The sequence below is a fragment of the Ornithorhynchus anatinus genome, chromosome X2 (genome assembly GCF_004115215.2).
Source record: "Ornithorhynchus anatinus isolate Pmale09 chromosome X2, mOrnAna1.pri.v4, whole genome shotgun sequence".
NCBI lineage: Eukaryota > Metazoa > Chordata > Mammalia > Monotremata > Ornithorhynchidae > Ornithorhynchus > Ornithorhynchus anatinus.
In genome coordinates, this window is record NC_041750.1 from 2,392,426 (window position 1) to 2,413,423 (window position 20,998).

General features: G+C 48.2%; 1 long non-coding RNA gene across 1 annotated transcript in view; it reads right to left on the reverse strand.

Annotated features, from left to right (window-relative positions):
* The window catches only part of LOC114807418, a 41,362-nt gene extending 31,588 nt beyond the window's left edge, over nucleotides 1–9,774 (reverse strand). The window contains exon 1 of the long non-coding RNA XR_003755502.2: nucleotides 9,620–9,774. This is a non-coding gene — a long non-coding RNA (uncharacterized LOC114807418). The remainder of the gene's footprint in view (nucleotides 1–9,619) is intronic.
* Nucleotides 9,775–20,998: the final 11,224 nt, after the last annotated feature.

Consider the following 20,998-nt stretch of genomic DNA (forward strand, 5'->3'; position numbering starts at 1 on the left):
CAGGCCAGAGGCAGGATGTGGGTTATGGGTTGCGGCCAGACAGGCGAGATGGAGGCCCAATGAGAAGGTTAGCACTAGAGGAATGAAGAGTGCGGGCTGGGTTGTAGAAGGAGTGTAGCCAGGTGAGGTAGGAGGGAAATGTCCAGCTCTGCCTTGGACTCTGGACTAGGATATCTGTGGTTTCAAGAAATGGGCATTTTCAGGCTTCTTCCGTAAAACGCACACTACTAGGCTCGGTGCCCTGGGATCACTTAGCTACTTCCTTTGAGCGGTCTGGAGTGCACTAATTGGACCAGAAGCCCTTTGGGGAGGCGGTCCTCTCTCCTTGTTCTGAATACCCATTCTGTCCGGTTGAATGGAGAAAACATAATGCGTCTGGGATTGGAATGAGTGAGGGGCCGGATCTCTCCGTTCATCGCTGCCCCAGCCGGAAACATGTCTGGCCACCAAAAATGGGAGGATAGGGCATTCTGGCCAGTCAAATTCACTTTTAAAGTGTGGCTGAGACCAGTCCTACAGCTTACCTCCGCTATCAAAAGGGTTTTTGGGGGTGGCCAAATGCCTCGCCTACCTACCCAGCAGGCCAGGGGTCAGAGAGCAGCAGGGTGTCCTAGTGGAAAAAGCCCAGGCCTGGGAGTCAGAGGACCCGGGTTCAATCCCAGCTCCGCCACTTGGCTGCTGTGTGGCCTTGGCCAAGTCACCTCTCTTCTCTCTACCTCAGTTACCTCACCTGTAAAATGGGGATTAAGATTGTGAGCCCCGAATGGGACATGGACTGTGTCCAACCTGATTAGTTTGGATCTACCTCGTACAGTGCTTGGCATATAGTAAGTGCTTAATAGATAACTTTAAAAGAAAAAAGTTTCACCCACAAATGGATCCACTCCATTAGACTGGAAACTCCTGTGGACAGGGAACATGTTTTCAGCTTCCTCTGTGGTTCCCCATACATTCAGTACAAAGAGACATTGTATTTGGTAAGTGTTCAGTACATAGGTGCTCCACTATTACTACAGAAAGGTGACAAGTGGGCCCACTGAGGTGCAAAATGAGGCAGGAGAGTTGTCTCAGTGTGGAAACATGAAGAATTCCCATGATAAAAGGCAGAAATCAAAGAGAAGGTAGAGGACATGGGATTTTAAGCTTCCTGCAGTCTTGGAGGATTTTGACTACTAACACTCTGGTAAAGGGGACTAGCTCCCCACTTTCCCCTCTTCTGTGAAAGGCAGAAATTTCAAACCAGTTTACTACAGGCCTAACTCTGTCCAGGCCTCTTCTCCCAGTGGGAACAGCCCTGCTAAAGCTTGACTCAGTTTCTCTCTCTGAGAGCCAAAATTCAGGGATCTAATTAAACTGGGAGTCATTATGAAAGACTCAGGGGATTCCTGTAGCTGATAATAATAATACAATATTTCCTTTGTTTCAGAGCACTGTGCTACCTGCTAGGGTAGACAGAAACAGATTCAACCTCTCCCCAACTTGGGGGTTCCCGATCTAAGAGAACACAGGGGATCTATCCACATTTTACAGATGAAACTCAGTGAGGCTACCTGATTCAATCCAAGTCCCGCAGCACGTCAGTGGCAGAGCTGGGATTAGATCCCAGGTTCCCTGGCCCCAACCTCGTGCTCCCCCCTAGTCTATAAGCTCCATCTCTAGACTGTAAGCTCATTGTGGACAGGGAACGTTGCTACCAACTGTTATGCTGTTATACTGAACTCTCCCGGCAGTTAGTACAGTGCTCTGCACACAGTAGGAGCTCAATAAATATGATTGATTTCCACTAGGCCTCACTGTCTCTTCATGAACTGCTTAATGAAGAGTAATAATAATAATGATTGTGGTTTTTGGTAAGCACTTACTATGTGCCAGGCACTGTACTAAATGCTGGGGTAGATAGAAGCTAATCAGGCTGGACACAGTTCCTTGTCCAATGTGGGGCTCATAGTCTTAATCCCCCTTTTACCAGTAAAGGAACTTGGGGACAGAGGAAGCAAAGTGACTTGACCAGGGTCACACAGCAGTCAAGTGGCGGAGCAGGAATGAGAACCCAGGGCCTTCTGACTCCCAGGCCTGGGCTCTATCCAGTAGGTCACTCTTGAGGCCACTGAACCGGGCTGCTCCCTGTCCTAGAAGCAAAGAGAATCCTCTGCACCAAAATTCAAGAGCTCTAAAATAACCCAGAGACAGCAGCCCACTAAGACGCGAATCTGCATTGCTGCTTGGGAGATGACGAGCCCGTGGACGAAACCCCAGGCCTCCTCCGTCATCTCTTCCTTTCCCCACCCCTGCCCCGCATCTTCCCCTTCTGAACTTTAAGCAGGATGATTGAAGGGGGAATTCCCGGGTGGCTAAGAGAGGTTACCAAAGGCAAATATTAGCAGGGCACCGGTGATGTTTCTAATTACAGACATCTGCGGCGAACAGCTAGGTCTCTGTGATTGAGAGACAAGGGGTTAAAGAGGTTTTGGGTATATGGGTGAAGATAACTTTACTCCCGCACATAAGAAGCCACAGTTGGTCAGGGACGTACATACAGAGGCCAGCACTTGGCCCCGGGCCTAAGAGTTGGCATTTCAAGTACAAATCGGTCATATCTACCTCCCTTCACCCTCCATCCCCTGAAACTCCAGCCCAACGACCAGTGCCAACTTCAGAGCCCCTCTCTCTCTTTTAAAGGTTTGCTCGTTTGCTGCTAGCTGCCCGGCTGAACCAAATCGGGTTTCCCCACGGTCGGGGGCAGAACGCCGTGGCCTGGACGGTGATTTTTAAGAGACAGACTCCGCCGCCGCCCCCACGTCTCGCTCGGCACCGATCCGACCAGTATTTCCACTGCCTTGTTTTTGGAACGCGGTGACCTCGCTGGTCAGTCCACAATCCCGGCTACGCTTCTAGTTAAGGTTTTTCTAGTTTGGTTCTTCTGTGACTTGTTAATGATTATTTGGTGCATTTTCCACTGGTGAGGTTGGGGTGGGGTGGAGGATAAACACATCTGAATCAAAGCATAAACACGAAAAAATAGACTCTGAGGGAAATGTTTTGGACGCCTCTGTTTCACCACTTTAATTTCAGCTGGGGTAAAGTTAAGGAAGACGGGTCTCATTTTCATGAATTCTTTTTGTACGGGGCGGTGGGGAGGAGGGGGGCATGGAGGTGGATGGGGACAAACCCTCCAGCCCATTTTCTTTCCCAGCTCTTCACCCCAAACACTCGGAACTTCCATCGCTTCAGACCCCTGTGATGTTACTTTCCTTTCTCAGGGCTCCAAACGAGGCCTGAGGCAGCAATAATAATGCTAGATGGGTCTCCTTGAAACTACCCCATGGCCCATTGTCTTTTCCTCTCTAAAGATGCCCATTTTGCGGATGCGGAGGGGCCTTGTAAGATCATATCCCAACACCGCCTTGGCCCACTTCTGCTTTCTTACAGCTTAACTCCCACTTGGCATCTGGTTTGACTTCAATAAGGGGCAGCCTTCTGGGAACGGAGGGAAAGCCTGGAAACTAGAACTCGAGGACCCTAATCCCAGCCAGACCCCTCACCAGCCCGGGCCTCACCAGCTCCCCCAAGACAACTCTCTGCACCATGGTCCTCTGGGGGCTTCGGTCTCTCCCAACCGGGAAATCAATCCATCGACGGAATTTACTGAGCGCATAATGTGTGCAGAGCACTGTATTAAGCTCTTGGGAGAGTACGACACAATAGATTTAGTGGACACGATCCCTGTGCTCGTGGAGTTTAAAATCTAGTAGGAGATATAAACATTAAGGGGCGACAACGTGGTAAGGTGAGTAGGTTGGTGTTAGAAGAGTGAAATGTACAGGGTGAGTTGTAGAGGGAGGTAAATCAGACTTAGTGGGGGGGAGAGCTGATTGGGTGCCTTAAATCCGATGACGAGGAATTTCTGTTTGATGCAGAAATGCGCTTGCATCTGCAACCTTTGGGCATTTGATATTTGCCCCTCAGCACTTACATATATACCCTCAAATGATCTATTATAAATTATTTATTTGTATTACTGTCTGTCTCCCCCTCTAAACTGCAAGATGGTTGTGGGCAGGGAATGTGTCTGCCAACTCTGTTGAACTGTATTCTTCCGAGGGTTTAGTCCAGGGCTCTGCACATAGAAAGCGCTCGAGAGATCCCACTGATTGATGGCAGAGGTGGATGGGTAACCACTGGAGGCATTTTGAGGAATGGGGAAATGTGCACAGAATGCCTTTTTAGAAAAAAATGATTCGGGCAACAGAATGAAGTGTGCCATGGAATGGGGAGAGACTGGAGGCGGGGAGGTCAACGAAGAGGAAACCACCCCAGCACCACCTGACATGCCTCCGACGCAGGTTCTGCTGTATCCTACTCTTGCATTTCCAGAGCCCCGGATATCGTGCCCTAGTTACAGCACTAAGCGCTTCGCCGCCACTGGATCCCGCTGGCTCAGATCCGGCAAAACCAAGATGGGGAGGAATTTCCAGAAGGGTGGCTGTTTTTGTTCTTGTTCACAATGACCTGCATTCATGACTTTTTAACAACCTCTTTGAGAGTGCAGAATTTTTCCTGCCAAAATCTTCCTCTCAACAAACAGGTAACCCCTCCACAGGATGGACACTCAATTACAGTGGGACTGAGTGGGTAAACAACTTGTCCCATTCTAAAGAAATAGGAATTCTGCATTGCTAGTCAAGATGGCTACCCACTTATTAAAAGTAAATCTCCTCCAAGAGGCCTTCTTCGCCTAAGCCTTCGTTTTCTTCTTCTCCTCCCACTCCTTTCTGTGTCATCTTTGCCTTGGATTTGCACCCTCTATTCACCCCTCCCTCAGCCCCACAGCACTTAGGTCCACATCCAAAATGTATTTAATTATATTAACGTCCGTTTCTCCCTGTAAACTGTAAGCTCGTTGTGGGCCGGGAAAGTGTCTATACTATTATATTGTACTTTTCCACATGCTTAGTTCAGTGCTCTGAGCACAGTAGGCACTCAATAAATACTACCGCCTTGCTGGTTACTGATTAACTTTTAAAGACAGGAAGTACAGAAAACATCTTGGCAAAGCACACTTGTCTATATCTGTGGTTTATGCTAAATCAGATCAGTGCTAAAAATCTTCCCACCCCTTCCAGGATTCCGGAGGGAACTGACCAAAATAATCCTGGGGCCTTCCCCACCAATTTGAATTAAGAACACCATTCTGGGATGGGCCGAAACCTGGTTTGACCCCCCTGAAGGGCAGAAATAATTATTATCCCTCAGAGATGGGGAAAGTAAGGGAGATGGAAAGTGGTTTGTCTAGGGTAACTATGTGATTCAAACATGGATGCAACACTGATCAATAATTGGTATTTGAGAGCAAAGCACTGTACCAAACACTTGGGAGAGTACAATAAAATGATATATGATCCTTGCCCTCGAGGAATTTATTCGTCTGGCAGGGGAGACAGGCGTTAAAATAAATGACAGGTAGGGGAAGCAACCCAGGTTCTCGGACTCCCATGGTGGGGGCTCCATAATCTGAGACCCCAGGACTTTTAAGGAACCTCGCTTCAGTTCAACTCTGATGGGGAAGAATTAGGGATACCCAAACCGCCCAAATGTCTTTCCTCCAAGATTTGACTGGAGACAAATGAGAGTTCTTGGCCAATGGAGAGCTGCCTGGGTGGGTGGGAGACCCTGAAGGTCCGCCTATGGAAAATTTCCAGAGTTTTGACCTACTTACTGGCCTGAAAACCATTTGCCCCTAGGCAAACTAAGAAGCAGCATAGCCTAATGGAAAGAGCATGGGCTCAGGCACCTCAGCAGACTGGATTTTAATCCCGGTTCTGTCACTTGCCGGGTGTGTGCCCTAAGGCAGGTCGTTTCATTTCTCTGGGCCTTGGTTTCCTCATTTATAAAATGTTGAGTCAATACCAGTACTCCCTCCTACATAGACTGTTTAGCTCCATGTGAATCAGGGACTGTTTCTGCCCTGATCATCTTGTAACTATCCCAGGGTTTGGCACATAGTCAGTGCTTAACAAATATCACAATTATTATTATTATGAAATGGTTGGAAATATTTGCTCCTTGAAAATTGTGGCTGGTGGAACAGAGACTTTCTCGGATATTTAGCATATTACCAAACAAATCTTTTGTTTTTATTTTGTGTGTAAAAATACACACAAAATCTACCTGGTCTATCTTGTTTCCCTGACAAGAAGTCTTATGTAGCATCATTCATTCATTCAATCATATTTATTGAGCGCTTACTGTGTGCCAAGCACTGAACTAAGCACTCGGGAAAGTACAATGTAACAACAGACAGATTCCTGCCCAAAACAAGGTCAAAGTCCAATGGGGGAGAGAGATACTAATATAAATAGGTAAATGAATTACAAATATACCCAGATATATACATATGGGCTGTGGGGATGGGTGGGACGATGAATGAAGAGCAAGAAAGAGTGGCGCAGAAAGGAGTGGGAGAAGAGAGGAGGACTTAGTTGGGGAAGGCTTCTTGGAGGAGATGCGCCTTCAATAAGGCTTTGAAGGGGGGGAGAGCAATTGTCTGTCTGATATGAGGAGGGAGGGCGGTCCAGACAGAGGCAGGATGTGGGCGAAATAGACAATGTGGGTGAGATAGACAAGATCGAGGTACAGTGAGAAGGTTGGCATTTGAGAAAGGAAGAGTGTGGGCTGGTTTGTAGCCATAGGACCCTCTGAAGACAGTAGTTCTCTCCCTGACCTCCCTAATTAATAACTGTAAGATTAAACTGTAGACTTGGACTCCCCCAAGCCACTAGTACAGTGCTGTTGTACACAGTGAGCACTCAAATACCAAAGATCCTTGTGGTCAAGGAATGCATCTACCACACTGTACTCTCCAAAGCGCTCAGTACAGTGCTCTGCACCTAGTAAGCACCCAGTAAATGCCACTGCTCAGACACCTTCGAGTTCTTTGTGTGAACACACTACACATGACTTATTCCCTCCATAGCCAGTCCTTTTTGATCTGAAATACATGTCTCTTTAGACTGCACTTTAAAAGTATTATTTAATATGAAACTCAAAGCCGTTTGTTCTTAATCATAGTTTTCGCTTACCCTCTAGCAAAGAAATGCCACAGATCATCATTTGTTTAAGTATAGCCCTCCACCAGCTCTCTTTTATTGAACTGTAATTCAATCATGGTGCCATTTACATGGTCTTTGGAGTCCTTCTTTTAAATCCTTCTTTTTTTAATGGAACGTGGTAGGTTCTTCCATTAAAGCTGTGCCCAATTTTATATCCTTCCAGAAAACAGAAGTCACTCAGCTTTAATATGAGCCAGAAGACCAATCTCAGGAGAGATTGAAAGGGAGGCAAAACACACAGGGTGGGAGACAGGGAGATCGAAAGAGGAGAAAGACAGAGAGGGAGAAAGAGAAAGGTTCCTGAATTCTGTTTTTAACTCAGATACTAAATCTGGGTGACCTTGTATAAATCTGTCTTCAGTTTCACCAGCCGTAAGTAAAGGATAAAAAGCTATTCTTTGAGGCTCTTCAGGAGAAGGTGCCAGATATTGGTGCCCTTCCGGGAGTCGGGGCCCCGGGGTTCATTCCCCATCGGGTTCTGAGCAAAATGAGACAATGGGGGAATCGTCACAAGGAATAAACCTTCCAAAAGTCGGTTAACAAGGGCAGTGGTGTGTACCGACAGGGACGCCTGTTCCCTAATCTCCTCTGTACTGCGCTCTCAAACACTGGATAAACGAGCGATTCACCGGACCATGTCTGGGGGCTTCTTTGGAGTCGGACGAAAGGATCGGAAAACTAGAACCATGCTGTTCGCATCCCTAGGGATGGGGCGTGGCCCACTGGAATTCCTGCGGATTCGAATCTCACTGTTGGTGTAACAAACAACTAGATTAAAATCTACGATTAAAGATCCAACCGTGCTCGGTCCAACCAAAAACAGTTATCAGACACAAGAAATCCCCCTGTAGCGACTCACCCGGGGTTTGGGGGACGGCGCTCGACACGGAGTAAGTGCTAAATACCACTATTATTATTATTATTATTCATAAGGAATCTCCAAGCATTCAAAGGAAGGCTGATCTTAGGAAGGGAGGAGGAGAGATGTTCATCTTTCAACAGGGAAGAAATGAAGCCCTGAGGTAAGGAGATTATTTGGAAAAAAAAAATTTACTGCAATCCCTTGCCACCTGCGAGGGCCTGTCACCGACTATTATCCTGTCCTCCCCCAAGCGCTTAGTGTGTACCCAGAGTAAGCGATCAATAAATACGACTGATTGGCTACACGGGGATGGCTCTTTGGGGGAATTTCAGATGTCCGATTACGCCAGCGATTTTCCGACCTGCCTTTCCCACAGGATCCTTCAGGCTTCGTCCCCCCCAGGAAGGCTGGGCGCCTGGGCGAGCATCAGCAGACAGCCTACCTCCCTGGTGCGGTCGGTGAAGCCTGATAAATATTCCCAACATAATGGGATGGCTGGTCCCTGGGGGAGCCGACAGCAGGCCGGCCGACCCTGGGGAACAGTCTTGCTCCGCCCCGCTGCCCCTCGCCCACCGAGCGGCCGGCAATGGGGCATCTTCCCGGTTGCCCCTGACCCACGCCCAGGCCCGGGCTCTCCGGGCCGGTCCTGTCCGGTCCCCCTGGAGAACTCGGGTCTTTTTTCAACCGTCTTTCCACTCCCCGCTGCCAGAGCCCCCCCGAACAGCCATCCGACTCCCTCTCGCCCAAGACCCCCGGGGAAAACCCGGCCCCAACGCTGATCATCCGGGGTGACCCGCTCCCCTCGGTCCCAGCCCTTTCATCCCCCCGCCCCGCCTTCCCCCAACCCCACTCCTTCCTCACTGCCCCCCGACTCCCTTCCCTCATTTCTTCCCCACTGCCCCCCGACCCCCTTCCCTCATTTCCTCCCCCCTTCTCCCGGACCCCCTTTACCCATTTCTTCCCCCTACCCCCTTCTCCCATTCCTTCCTCTTACGCCCCGACCCCCTTCCCCCAATCCTTCCCCACTCCCCCGATCCCCTTCCCCTATTCCTTCCCCAATGTCCCCTGATCCCCTTCCCCCATTCCTTCCCCACTCCCCCCATCCCCTTCCCCCCTCCCCCATCCCCTTCCCCCATTCCTTCCCCACTCCCCCATCCCCTTCCCCCATTCCTTCCCCACTCCCCCCATCCCTTCCCCACTCCCCCGACCCCCTTCTCCCATTCCTTCCCCACTGCCCCCGATCCCCTTCCCCCATTCTTTCCCCACTCCCCCCGATCCCCTTCCCCCATTCTTTCCCCACTCCCCCCGATCCCCTTCCCCCATTCCTTCCCCACTCCCCCGACCCTCTTTTCCCATTCTTTCCCCACTCCCCTGATCCCCTTCCCCCACCGCCCCCGACCCCCTTCCCCTATTCCTCCTCTGCGCCCTTTCCCCTGGGCCTTCCCGACTCTCCTTCCCCTCGCTCCCTGTACCCCCATCCTGCCCTCCCTCTCCCCGGCCCGTCCTCCCTGCGGGCAGCGACCCTCCTTCCTTGCGGGTGGGCAATGCCGCCCCTGCGGTCCCCGTCCCCACCGCCGCCGCCGAGCGGGGATCCCCGGCTCCTCCCGGGATCCTCCCTGCCGGTGCCCCGGCGCCCAGGGCTGCTCACCTCCTCCGGGCCGCGGCCGGGCCGGGTCCGCTCGGTCCCCGCGGACGGACGGACGGACGGGAGGGAGGACCGACCGGCGTAGGGGGGGGGGGAGGGCGGACACCACCCGAGCCGCACCTGCCTCTAAGGCCGAGCGATCGGGAGATGACGTCAGCCCCTCCCCCCCCCCCTCCCCGGGAGGAAGGAATGGGAGCGGAGTCACCTGATCTCCTTGGTAACCAGATAGGGCGGAAGGGGCCGGTGACGTCACCGCGCGCGCGCCCGCCCCGCCCCCCGCGCGCGCCCCTCTCCCCCCCGCCACGTGCCGCCCCCGCCCCTCCGCGGCCGGGCGCGAGGGCAGGGCGAGGCTCGAGACTCGGGCGGGAAGGCCGGCCGCGCGTGCGCAAAGGCGCGTCGCCTCAGCCGCCTCGACTGAGGCGTCGTCGACCCCTCAGGCCCGGTCCTTCTGCCTTCCTCACCTCCCCGCCCCCCGCTTCACTGATGATGATGATGCTATCTGCCAGGCGCCTACTATAATAATAATAATAATGTTGGTATTTGTTAAGCGCTTACTATGTGCAGAGCCCTGTTCTAAGCGCTGGGGGAGATACAGGGGCATCAGATTGCCTCACGTGGGGTTCACAGTCTTCACCCCCATTTTACAGATGAGGGAACTGAGGCCCAGAGAAGTGAAGTGACTTGCCCACAGTCACACAGCTGACAAGTGGCGGAGTGGGGATTTGAACCCATGACCTCTGACTCCCAAGCCCGGGCTCTTTCCACTGAGCTACGCTGCACCCTTCCAAGCATGGGGGGATTTACAAGGTCGCCGGGTTGGCCCCCAGTGGGGCGCGCACCCCATTTTACAGACGAGGGAACTGAGGCCCAGAGAAGCGAAGCGACTTGCCCCGCACTGAGTGAGCGCTCAATAAATACGACCGAATGAATGAACTTGCCCCAGGTCACACGGCTGCCAAGCGGTGGGCCAAGGATCCATTCATTTGATCGTATTTTTTGAGCACTTACTATGTGCAGAACATTGGATTAAGCGCTTGGATTAGAACCCACGACCTCTGACTGCGTCGAAACCCCTTCCTCAAACACAAGGGTAGATTTTAAAAGATCCTGGGAGACTCCCCCCCTGCCAAAACCTCTCACTTCACAGTTCGTCCCGACTCCTCCTGCACCTTTCCCCTAATAATAGTTATAATAATAATAATAGTATTATAATATTATATATAACTATAACTATAATAATAGTTACCAATAATAACATTAAATACCACTAATATTATAAATCGCTGTGGTATTTATTGTTCACAATAGCCCATATGTACTACTACGTGCCAAGCACTGTACTGAGCGCTGCGGAAGGTACAAGATAAATTCCTTATCCAGTACCAGCTGACCTGCCATCCTCAGCTTCCCACCCCCCAGCTCCAAGACTGGAAGAGGATGAGGAAGAAGCTCCTTCCCTGGAAACTACCCAAAGCCCTCCGACCCCCTGGGCCTCCCTTGGGGGCTGGGGTCCAGTCAACAAGGACTGGAGGGAGATTCTGCTTCTCATCTTAAAGAATTCAAGATCTGACTGGCGGGGAAAATTTTCAAACCCCTTGGTGAGCCAGTGGGACTCATCATGTAGTGGTAGGAATTTGGGGAGCTTGAACACCCCTTTATCCCTACTTCCAGGATGGAAGAGTTCTCTTTGTTGGATGCTCCTTCCCTTTCTCTTTGATGCTTCGGGAAGCAGCGTGGCTCAGTGGGAAGAGCCCGGGCTTAGGAGTCAGAGGCCATGGGTTCTAATCCCAGCTGTGTGACTTTGGGCCAGTCACGTCACTTCTCTGGGCCTCGGTTCCCTCATCTGTAAAATCCCCACAGCACTGTACCCGTCCGCTCAACTGTATATATTTTCGTTACCCTATTTATTTTGTTAATGAATTGTACATCGCCTTGATTCTATTTAGTTGCCATTGTTTTTACGAGATGTTCTTCCCCTTGACGCTGTTTAGTGCCATTGTTCTTGTCTGTCCGTCTCCCCCGATTAGACTGTAAGCCCGTCAAACGGCAGGGACTGTCTCTATCTGTTGCCGACTTGTTCATCCCAAGCGCTTAGTACAGTGCTCTGCACATAGTAAGCGCTCAATAAATACTATTGAATGAATGAATGAATGACTGGGAGCCCTGCGTGGGACAATTTGATCACCCTAGTGCTTAGATCAGTGCTTTGCACATAGTAAGCGCTTAACAGATGCCATCATTATTATTATTATGAAAGAAAATTCCCCACAGATCCCAAGCCCAGAACGGAGTCCGTCCATTCTGGGTGACTATAGCTTCTGGGATCCCTCAGTTTATCTTCTGGCCAGAAATCCATTTCCAATTTGATAACCCTCACCCGACCAAGAATCGTTCCAAAGCTCCGCTAAGCCTCACAGGCCTGGGTAACGTAAACTGGTAGCGCTCATGGCCGTGATCTCTCCCCGCACCTCATATTTGGCCATCAACTTCAGCGGAAAATAAACGCTCAGTGAAAGCCCCAACTGCAGAGAGGATACTGTGTTCTCTGACGATTTTCTTTCTGGATCACTGCCCTTCCAAGCTGGATTGAAGGTCAGTTCCATTTTATAGCCCTTTTCTTAGTTGTAAAATCCCTCTTCTGATTCCTTCTTATTACTCCCTGCTCTCTTCTGCTGGTGGAAAGTTGATTTTCAGCTCCTCGTGTGGTGACCCTGTAGCCTGTGGGCTCCTTGTAGGCAAGGAACATATCTACCGACTCGATTATATTGTAACATGCGCTTAATACAGTGCTCTACTCAGAGTAAATGTTCAATAAATATGATTGATTGATTGACCTGAGAAGAATGTATCCCTAGAGTAAGTCTCCCCTTGATGCTTTTCTCATTCCCACCTTGCTCCCTTCTATAGTTGTTTTTCGTTTGTTTTAAAGGTATTTGTTAAGCGCCTATTATATGCCAGGCACTGTACTAAATGCTGGGGTAGACACAAGTTAATCAAGTTGGACACAGTCCCCTGTCCCACATGGAGCTCACAGTTAAAGTAGGAGAGAGAATACGTAGCTAATCCCCATTCTTCCAGATAAGGAAATTCTGCTGTACTATTCTGTACTTTCCCAAGCACTTAATGTGGTGTTCTGAACATAGTAAAGTGCTCAGTAAATACCACTGATTGATTGATTGAAGAAACTGAGGCTCAGAGAAGCTAAGTGACTTGCCTAAGATCACGCAACTGGCAAATGGCCGAGCACTTTGTTCATAGAGAACTTGTCTCATGCTTCTTTTATACTTTCCCAAGAGCTTAGTAAAATGCATTTCTCTCAGTGGGCATCCAGTAAATACCTCTAAGACTACAACTAGGATCTAGTTTGTTTTTTTTAGAGTTTCAGCCACTAGCACCAGCACAGGAAGCTGAGGCTATCCTAGGGCTGACAAGGCAAATAGTGGAGGTAGAACCAGGGTCTCACCGCATTGCTTGATCACACGGATGCGTTTCCATTTTTGCAGAGTGAAGAAAATGCCTGGTGTAAGAGGACAGAGGCGTGAGTACAAAAGTAGCCTCTTCAGGGGAAGAGGGTGAGCTGGAGAAGAGTCAACCATTCATCCATTAGAGTGCCTGGAACTCCCCTAGGTAGGCGAACCAAGCATTAACGCCACAGGAGTAGAGTGCAAGAGAGAGAAAGAGTCTGAAGTCATGGGGCATTTTAAACATCAAGTTAATGAAAGGAGAAGCAGCACAGCCTAGTGGAAAGAGCAGGGGTTTGGGAGTCAGGAAGACCTGGGTTCAAATCCCAGCTCTGCTATATGTCTGCTGTGTGACCTTGAGTGAGTCACTTAACTTCTCTGCTCATCTGTCTGTAAAATAGGGATCAAGACTGTGAGCCCTGTGTGGGACAGGGATTGGGTCCAACCTGATTAGCTCGTATCTATCCCAGCTCTTAGAACAGTACCTGGCACGTAGTAAGCGCTTTAGCAATTTATTATTATTAAGTGCTGTCGAGTCATTTATTTGATTCATAGCAACTCCACGGATATACTTTCTCCAGAACGTCCCGTCCTCTGCCGTAATCTGCAACCGTTCTAATGGTTCTGCCGTTATCGTTGTTATGCTCTCTATCCATCTAGCTGCCTGTCTGCCTCTTCCGCGTTGTCCCTGGACGTTTCCTAGCATTAGTGTCTTCTCCAGAGAATTAGTCCTCCTGATTAGGTATCCAAAATATGCTCATCTAAGACCACTTTGGTTTAATTTGCTCCAAAATCCATTTGTTTGTTTTTCGGGCAGTCCATGGTATTCGCAAAAGCTTTCTCCAACACCACATTTCAAAAGAATCGATGTTCTTTCTATCCGGTTTTTTCACCGTCCAGCTTTCGGATCCACGCATTGTCACTGGAAACACCGTAGAGTTGACAATTTGTATTTCTGTGGCAATTGTTACATCAATACATTTCATGACTTTTTCCAGGCTCTTCGTAGGAAGTGTTTCTAACATTAATCTTCGGGGTATTGCTTGGCTACTAGTTCCTTTGTTAGTGATTATCGATCCCAGGAGAGAAAAACTGTCAACTATTTCAGTCTTCTCTCCATCCGCCACAAATGTGTTAAAACTTCCAGTTGTCATGATCTTGGTTTTCTTTACATTCAAATATAGGCCCCTCTTTTGGCTCTGTTCCTTAGCTTTTCATAATAAGCCCTTCGAATCTTCTTCACTCTCTGCTAGTAGACCTTTATAATGCCAAATAGGTAAGATTCATAGAATGGCAGAAGAGCAGCAGTGTTGCCTAGTAGCTAGAGCATGGGCCTGGGAGTCAGAAGGACCTGGGTTCTAATCCCAGCCTCTCTCCTTGTTTTGCTGTGTGACTGTGGGCAAGTCACTTCACTTCTCTGGGCCTTGTCTGTGAAATGGGATGAAACGCACGCGGGACATGAACTTGGTCCAACCTGATTGATTCTTATGCGCCTGGCACTTAGTAAGCACTTTAAAAAGGCCACTAAAAAAGGAGCATGGGATAGATGATGTGGGGGAGGGATAGGGGTTGTACTCTCTCAAGCACTAAACACTGGGATAGGTACCAGCTAATCGGGTCAAGCTGTGGAGTTCACAGTAGGAGGGAGAACAAGGATTGAATCCCCATTGTGCAGATGAGGAAACTGAGTCAATGCATTTAGACAGAGTGGCAAGTCTCACCCAGCCAGCCCCAGGGAAGATTAGGGTGCCAAAAACAGCTAAAGGCCCTTGTCAGTCCGAAAAAGCCATCATTTCTCCTTGAGTCTGGAGATGCTGAAAGGAGAAAGCAAGCCCGCGGCATCTAGGACAAGTAAGAATCATTGAATCTCATTTGCATTTGTCATGAATAATTTACAAATCATAATTGACACATGTGATTCCTAGAGTAAATACTTAGCGGCACCAGGAATGCCATGGTGGTTTATCGCCTGCAACGGTCACTGGTGAGAGCTACCAGTAAAGTATATATGACATTCACTGTACTGGTGGTAAATGTTTTTTGATTATGAAGAGGGAAATTATGTTTGCATGCAAACGTATGTTCTGCCATGGCCCTTAAATGAAGCCTTGATATGTTCTTGATTTGGGAAGTGGCATGGCGTAGTGGATAGAGCACAGGACTGGGAGTCAGAAGATCATGGGTTCTACTCCTGGCTCTGCCACTTGTCTGCTGTGTGGTCTTGGGCAAGTCACTTTACCTCTCTGTGCCTCAGTTACCTCATCTGAGACTGTGAGCCCCACATGAGACAAGGACTGTGTCCAACCCGATTTGCTTGGATCTACCCCAGCGCTTAGTACAGTGCCTGGCACATAGTAAGTGTTCAGCAAATACCGTTATTATTATTATTTTTATTACTTTAGAGAATGCTCGTGCTGGCAGGTTGTTCTGGGAAAATCACAATAATAATAATACTAATGACAATAACGGCATTGAGTAAGTATTAAAGTATTAATACATTGAGTGTGTATTAAACACTATGCTGAGCACTTGGGTAAGTTTAGGAAATCAGATCAGTCATGGTCTCTGCTTCAAAACAAATTCTTTTATTAATTATTCATCATCACGTAATTAGTAATAAATGAAAGCGAAGACCAGAGAAAAATGAAAGCTTCCAAGCCACTGACTATTGCAGATGAATTTTGCGGGCATTAACTTCGTTCTTGGGTGATTCAGTGATGCCGGTCCAATTTTATTTGGAAGGGAATATTTAACTTCAAGCTAGGTCATGTGTTCAGTCTGAAGTCTTGGATGATCATTATCTTCTCCACCTAGAAGCCTTTGTTCTAAACAAGCCTTTTTCTAAAAATCGCATTACACCTCCTCGACTTCTCTGCCCTCTCCCACCTCTCCCCGCCACCTTCCGAAATGTCGGCCTCTTGTAAGAAGGGCAAAATATCCTGTGCGTTGCTTCACTGCCTTGACTCCTAACTAGAAGGAACACAAAAGAAATTGAATTAGGTGCCCAGTGGCAAGCAACTATTCTTGATTTTGCGGCTATTTTTAGGCAGAATCGGATAGCTGTCGTATATGAAAAATACATCATGAAAATTCTGAAATTCTGTGCTTCTTTTGCTTCAAAAAAAATTTCCATCATGGTGCTTAAGAGGAGAAAGACCCTTCCTCATGTCCCCCCCCCCAAAAAAAACAATTAAGGGAATTGTTTGCGAAAGAAAATGCATTATGGCACGTGAAGTATCATATTTCAGTGGGCTTTTCAGATAATAAATATGCTGCCCTAAATCTCTATTCAATTAAATTAAGGCTAATAGTAAATGCACTTTACTTGGGAATATGAATTGGAGTTTCTTTTTTTTCTTTCCATATGTTGCCTGGGTAAAAACAAGTGGAGTTGATGCAGGAAGTGCTGCTGTTCTATAAAAGAATCAATTAATTGATGGTATGGTTGAGCAACTATTATTCTCGTATTTGTTAGGCGCTTTACCAGGTGCCGAGCACTGTTCTAAACACTGGGATAAGTACCAGCTAATGAGGTCAGACTGTGAAGTTCACAGTAGAAGGGAGAACAAGGATTGAATCCCCATTTTGCAGATGGAGGAAATTGAGGCACAGAGGAAGTGAAATGACTTGCCCAAGGTCACGTAGCAGACAAGTGGCGGTGCCATCCGTTTGTTCATTCAGTCATATTTATTGAGCGCTTACTGTGTGCAGAGCATTGTACTAGATGTTTGGAAAGTACAATTCAGCAACAAAGAGAGACAATCTCTGCCCATAATAGGCTCAGAGAACCCAGGCCTTTGGACTCCCAGGCCCGGGCTCTTTCCACTAGGGCAGGTTGCTCCTTGTGTTCAGGGACCAGGGCCACAAAACTAGAATACCCTGTCAGTGAAGACCCAGCCACTTTGTTTGTCAGAGAATGATGAAAAGAGATCGAATCGAAATGCTCGATTTGATCCCCAAATTTCTAGGAATCACGTGATCGGGCTTTCTGGGGAAACCAGTCACTTTCCCAAAGGGATCTGGCAGAATGAGGGAAGCTGGGAGGCCTCGTGGAAAGAGCACAAGTCTGGAGACTTGAGTTCTAGTCCCCGCTCTGCCTTTGGCCTGTTGTGTGACCTTGGGCAAGTCACTTAACCTTTCTCTGCCTCAATCAGGTAGCATTTATTGATTGCCTGTTGTGTGTAGAGCACTGTACTAAGCACTTGAAATAGTACAAAGGAACTAGAAGACCCAATCTCCACTCTCAAGGAGCTTTTAACCTAGTGGGGGAGAAGGGGAGGCTGATAGGATAGGATATATAGGATAGGATAGGATATATAGCATGAAAGTAATAATAATAATAATGTTGGTATTTGTTAAGTGCTTACTATGTGCCGAGCACTGTTCGAAGCACTGGGGTAGATACAGGGTAATCATGTTGTCCCACGTGAAGCTCACAGTTAATCCCCATTTTACCGATGAGGGAACTGAGGCACTGAGAAGTTAAGTGACTTGCCCATAGTCACACAGCTGACAAGTGGCAGAGCTGGGAGTTGAACTCATGACCTCTGACTCCGAAGCCCAGGCTCTTTTCCACTGAGCCATGCTGCTAATCACTCAATGGTATTTATTGAGTGCTTACTGTGTGCGGGGCACTGTTCTAAGCGCTTGGGAAAGTACAGTAGAGTTGGTAGAAATAATCCTGCAGACAGTGAGTTTACAGTCTTCAGGGGGAACATCTCAAGTGGCTAATCAGGTGATTCTTCTTTCACTCCCTTCCGCGTCACTCTGACTTGCTCCCTTTATTCTTTCTCCCTCCTATTGTTTATTTATTTCTATTAATATCGGCTCCCCCAGACTGTAAACTCGCTGTGGGCCAGGCATGTGTCTATTTATTGTTATATTGTATTCTCCCAAGTGTTTAGTACAGTGCTCTGCATACAGTAAGGGCTCAATAAATAGGATTAACTGACTGATACACTAATCAGGGCTCTGTGTTCTTGGAATGTACCAGAGGGAATTCTCCAAAGATGGGAAAGATGGTGATTGAATGAAGCCCTTACCACATTCATTATGCAGAAATAATAAAAGTAATAACAGTAATAATAATTATTATTATGGCATTTGTAAAACACTTACTATATGACAGGCGCTGTGCTAAGTGCTGGGTGGATACAAACAAATCGGGTCGGAAACAGTTCCTGTCCCACGGGGGGCTAACAGTCTCAATCCCTATTTTCCGATGAGGTAACAGAGGCACAGAGAAACGAAGTGACTTACCGAAGGTCACGCAGCAGATGAGCGGCGGAGCTGGGATTAGGAACCATGATCTTCCGACTCCCAAGCCCCTGCTCGTAACAATGACAATGATGATTTTTGTTTTCCTTGCCCACGTGGAAAGCAATTTAAGACAAGAAAAGCTAAGTCTATACCGTGGGTCCTCTGGTTGTCTTACCACCCGGCCAAGGGGTGAATTGTGGGGGAACCGGAGGTAATGCTATTTTGAGGATTGTCTCAGGGCCTGTGAGGGGCACCCCAGGGTCAGGACCTCCCCAGATCCTCCAGCCCCATGCCCCCTCTCTGGCGATTGAGCCCACCCCATCGTGCCCCTACCCAGGAGCGCCTTGATAGTGGAGCGGGCAAGGTGGGTGAGGGAGGACCATTCATTCATTCATTCAGTATTATTTATTGAGCACTTACTATGTGCAGAGCACTGCACTAAGCGCTTGGAACGGACAATTCGGTAACAGATAGAGACCATCCCTGCCCACTGACGGGCTTACAATCTTAACTGGGGGAGACAGACGGACAAAAACAAGACAGCTCAATCGCAATCAATAGAATCAAGGGGATATACACCTCATTAACAAATTAAATAGGGAAATAAAAATATAGACAAATAAGCACAGTGCTGAGGGGAGGGGAAGGGGGGGAGCAGAGGGAAAGGGGGGATACCATCCTGGTACCTTCTCCCAAAAGAGGCTCCTCATTGCCCCTTTGTGATGAAAGGCAGCCACTGCACTTTTTCCTCTTTTCACTCAACCACAAGTTCACCCACTTTTCCGTTTTTGTGATTCAAGTATTTTTTTTTAATTTGTCACCCAAGATCCCCTAACTCCGAGGGTCCAGTGCTGATAGTGTCCATTTGATTGCCCAGACCTGCCTATCACTACCCCCTTGAGAGCCTAAGTGGATCAAAATAAATCCCAAAATTGTGAAATGAGGTGTCCACCCCCTTTTTTCTATTGATCACGATTATGTTGTCTTGTTTTTGTCCGTCTGTCTCTCCCTATTAGACTGTGAGCCAGTCATTGGGCAGGGATTGACTCTCTCTGTTGCCGAATTGTACATTCCAATGCACTGCACATAGTAAGCGCTCAATAAATACTATTGAATGAATTAATCAAAAAGTTCAAGGCAGCACTGGATTTTTTTCATTCAACCAGTATATTAAGTGATTACTGTGGAGCGAGCCCCCCTCCCCTCTATACATCCCCCCAACCCAAGTCACTGCTTGCTCTGGTGCCCTGTGACTGCCCCAGAGAGTCAGGTGGGGTGAGATGGGAGAGAGACAACAACTTAAATAAATTACAGATGGCAGTGTCGTAGAACACAGAAGATGTGCATGTAAGCAGTGGTGAAAGGAAAAAAAAATCAAATCGGAACTCCAGTCGCCCACCCTACTCAGTCAATCAGTCAGTAGTCAGTAGTACGCTCAATAAATACCACTGATTGAAGGCACCCAACCTTCCACAGATGCAAGTAAATTCTGGGAGATACATGATCAGAAAAGCAGTTTGGCCCAGTGGAAAGAGCACAGCCCTGGTAGTCAGAGAACCTGGTTCTAATCTTATCTCTGCCACTTGCCTGCTGTGTGACCTTGGGCAAATCCCTTCACTGCTCTGTGCCTCGGTTATCCCCTCTGTAAAATGGGGATTCAGTACCTGTCCCCCTTCCTGCTTTAGGTGTGAACCCCAAGTGGGACAGGGACTGTGTCAGATCTGATTATCTCGTATCTACTCCTGTGCTTGGTACAATGCTTGGAATTAATTACGAATTAAATAATAATAATAACGCGATCAGGGGCCAGGAAAGGTTAAGCGAGATGGTCAGTGAGGAAAAACAGTTCCTTGGGCAAGTTTCTTCACTTCACTTCTCTGTGCCTCATTCATTCATTCATTCAAGCGCTTAGTACAGTGCTCTGCACATAGAAAGCGCTCAATAAATACGATTGAATGAGTTCAATCGTATTTATTGAGCGCTGATTGTGTGCAGAGTGCTGTACTAAACGCTTGGAATGTACCATTCGGCCGTTATCTGTGAAATGGAGCTTAAGACTGTGAGCCTCATGTGGGACATGGAGTGAGTCCAACCTCATTACCTTATATCTACCTGCCGCGCTTAGAACAGTGCTTGGCACAGAGTAAAAGTTTGACAAGTACCATTTTTTTAAATTAAAAAAGTAGTTTAGCGGTTCATTTGTGCCTGTGGAGGTGCTTGGTAGTTCCACCAGGTGGCGGTAAAAGCCCATTCATTCAATAGTATTTATTGAGCGCTTACTATGTGCAGAGCACTGTACTAAGCGCTTGGAATGGACAATTCGGCAACAGATAGAGACCATCCCTGCCCAATGACGGGCTTACAGTCTAATCGGGGGAGACGGACGGACAAAAACAAGATAACAATCACGATCAATAGAATTTCGGGGGGCTGGGGGAGGCCAACTCCTCTACTCAGAGGAGGATTCTGTCTTCCTCTCAGGCCTCATCGAAGTGCTGCACGAACAAGGCAGCAGGGAGGCTGGTGAGTTCCCAGAAAGGCCTACTCATTGGCAGGATTTGTGGCCAGTGACTGTCCGGAGGCCAGGAGGGGACTTGGCCCCAGAGCACTTTGGGCAGGGGAGGCAGGAAGGACCGGTCACCACCCCCTGGTTGGTAGAGGG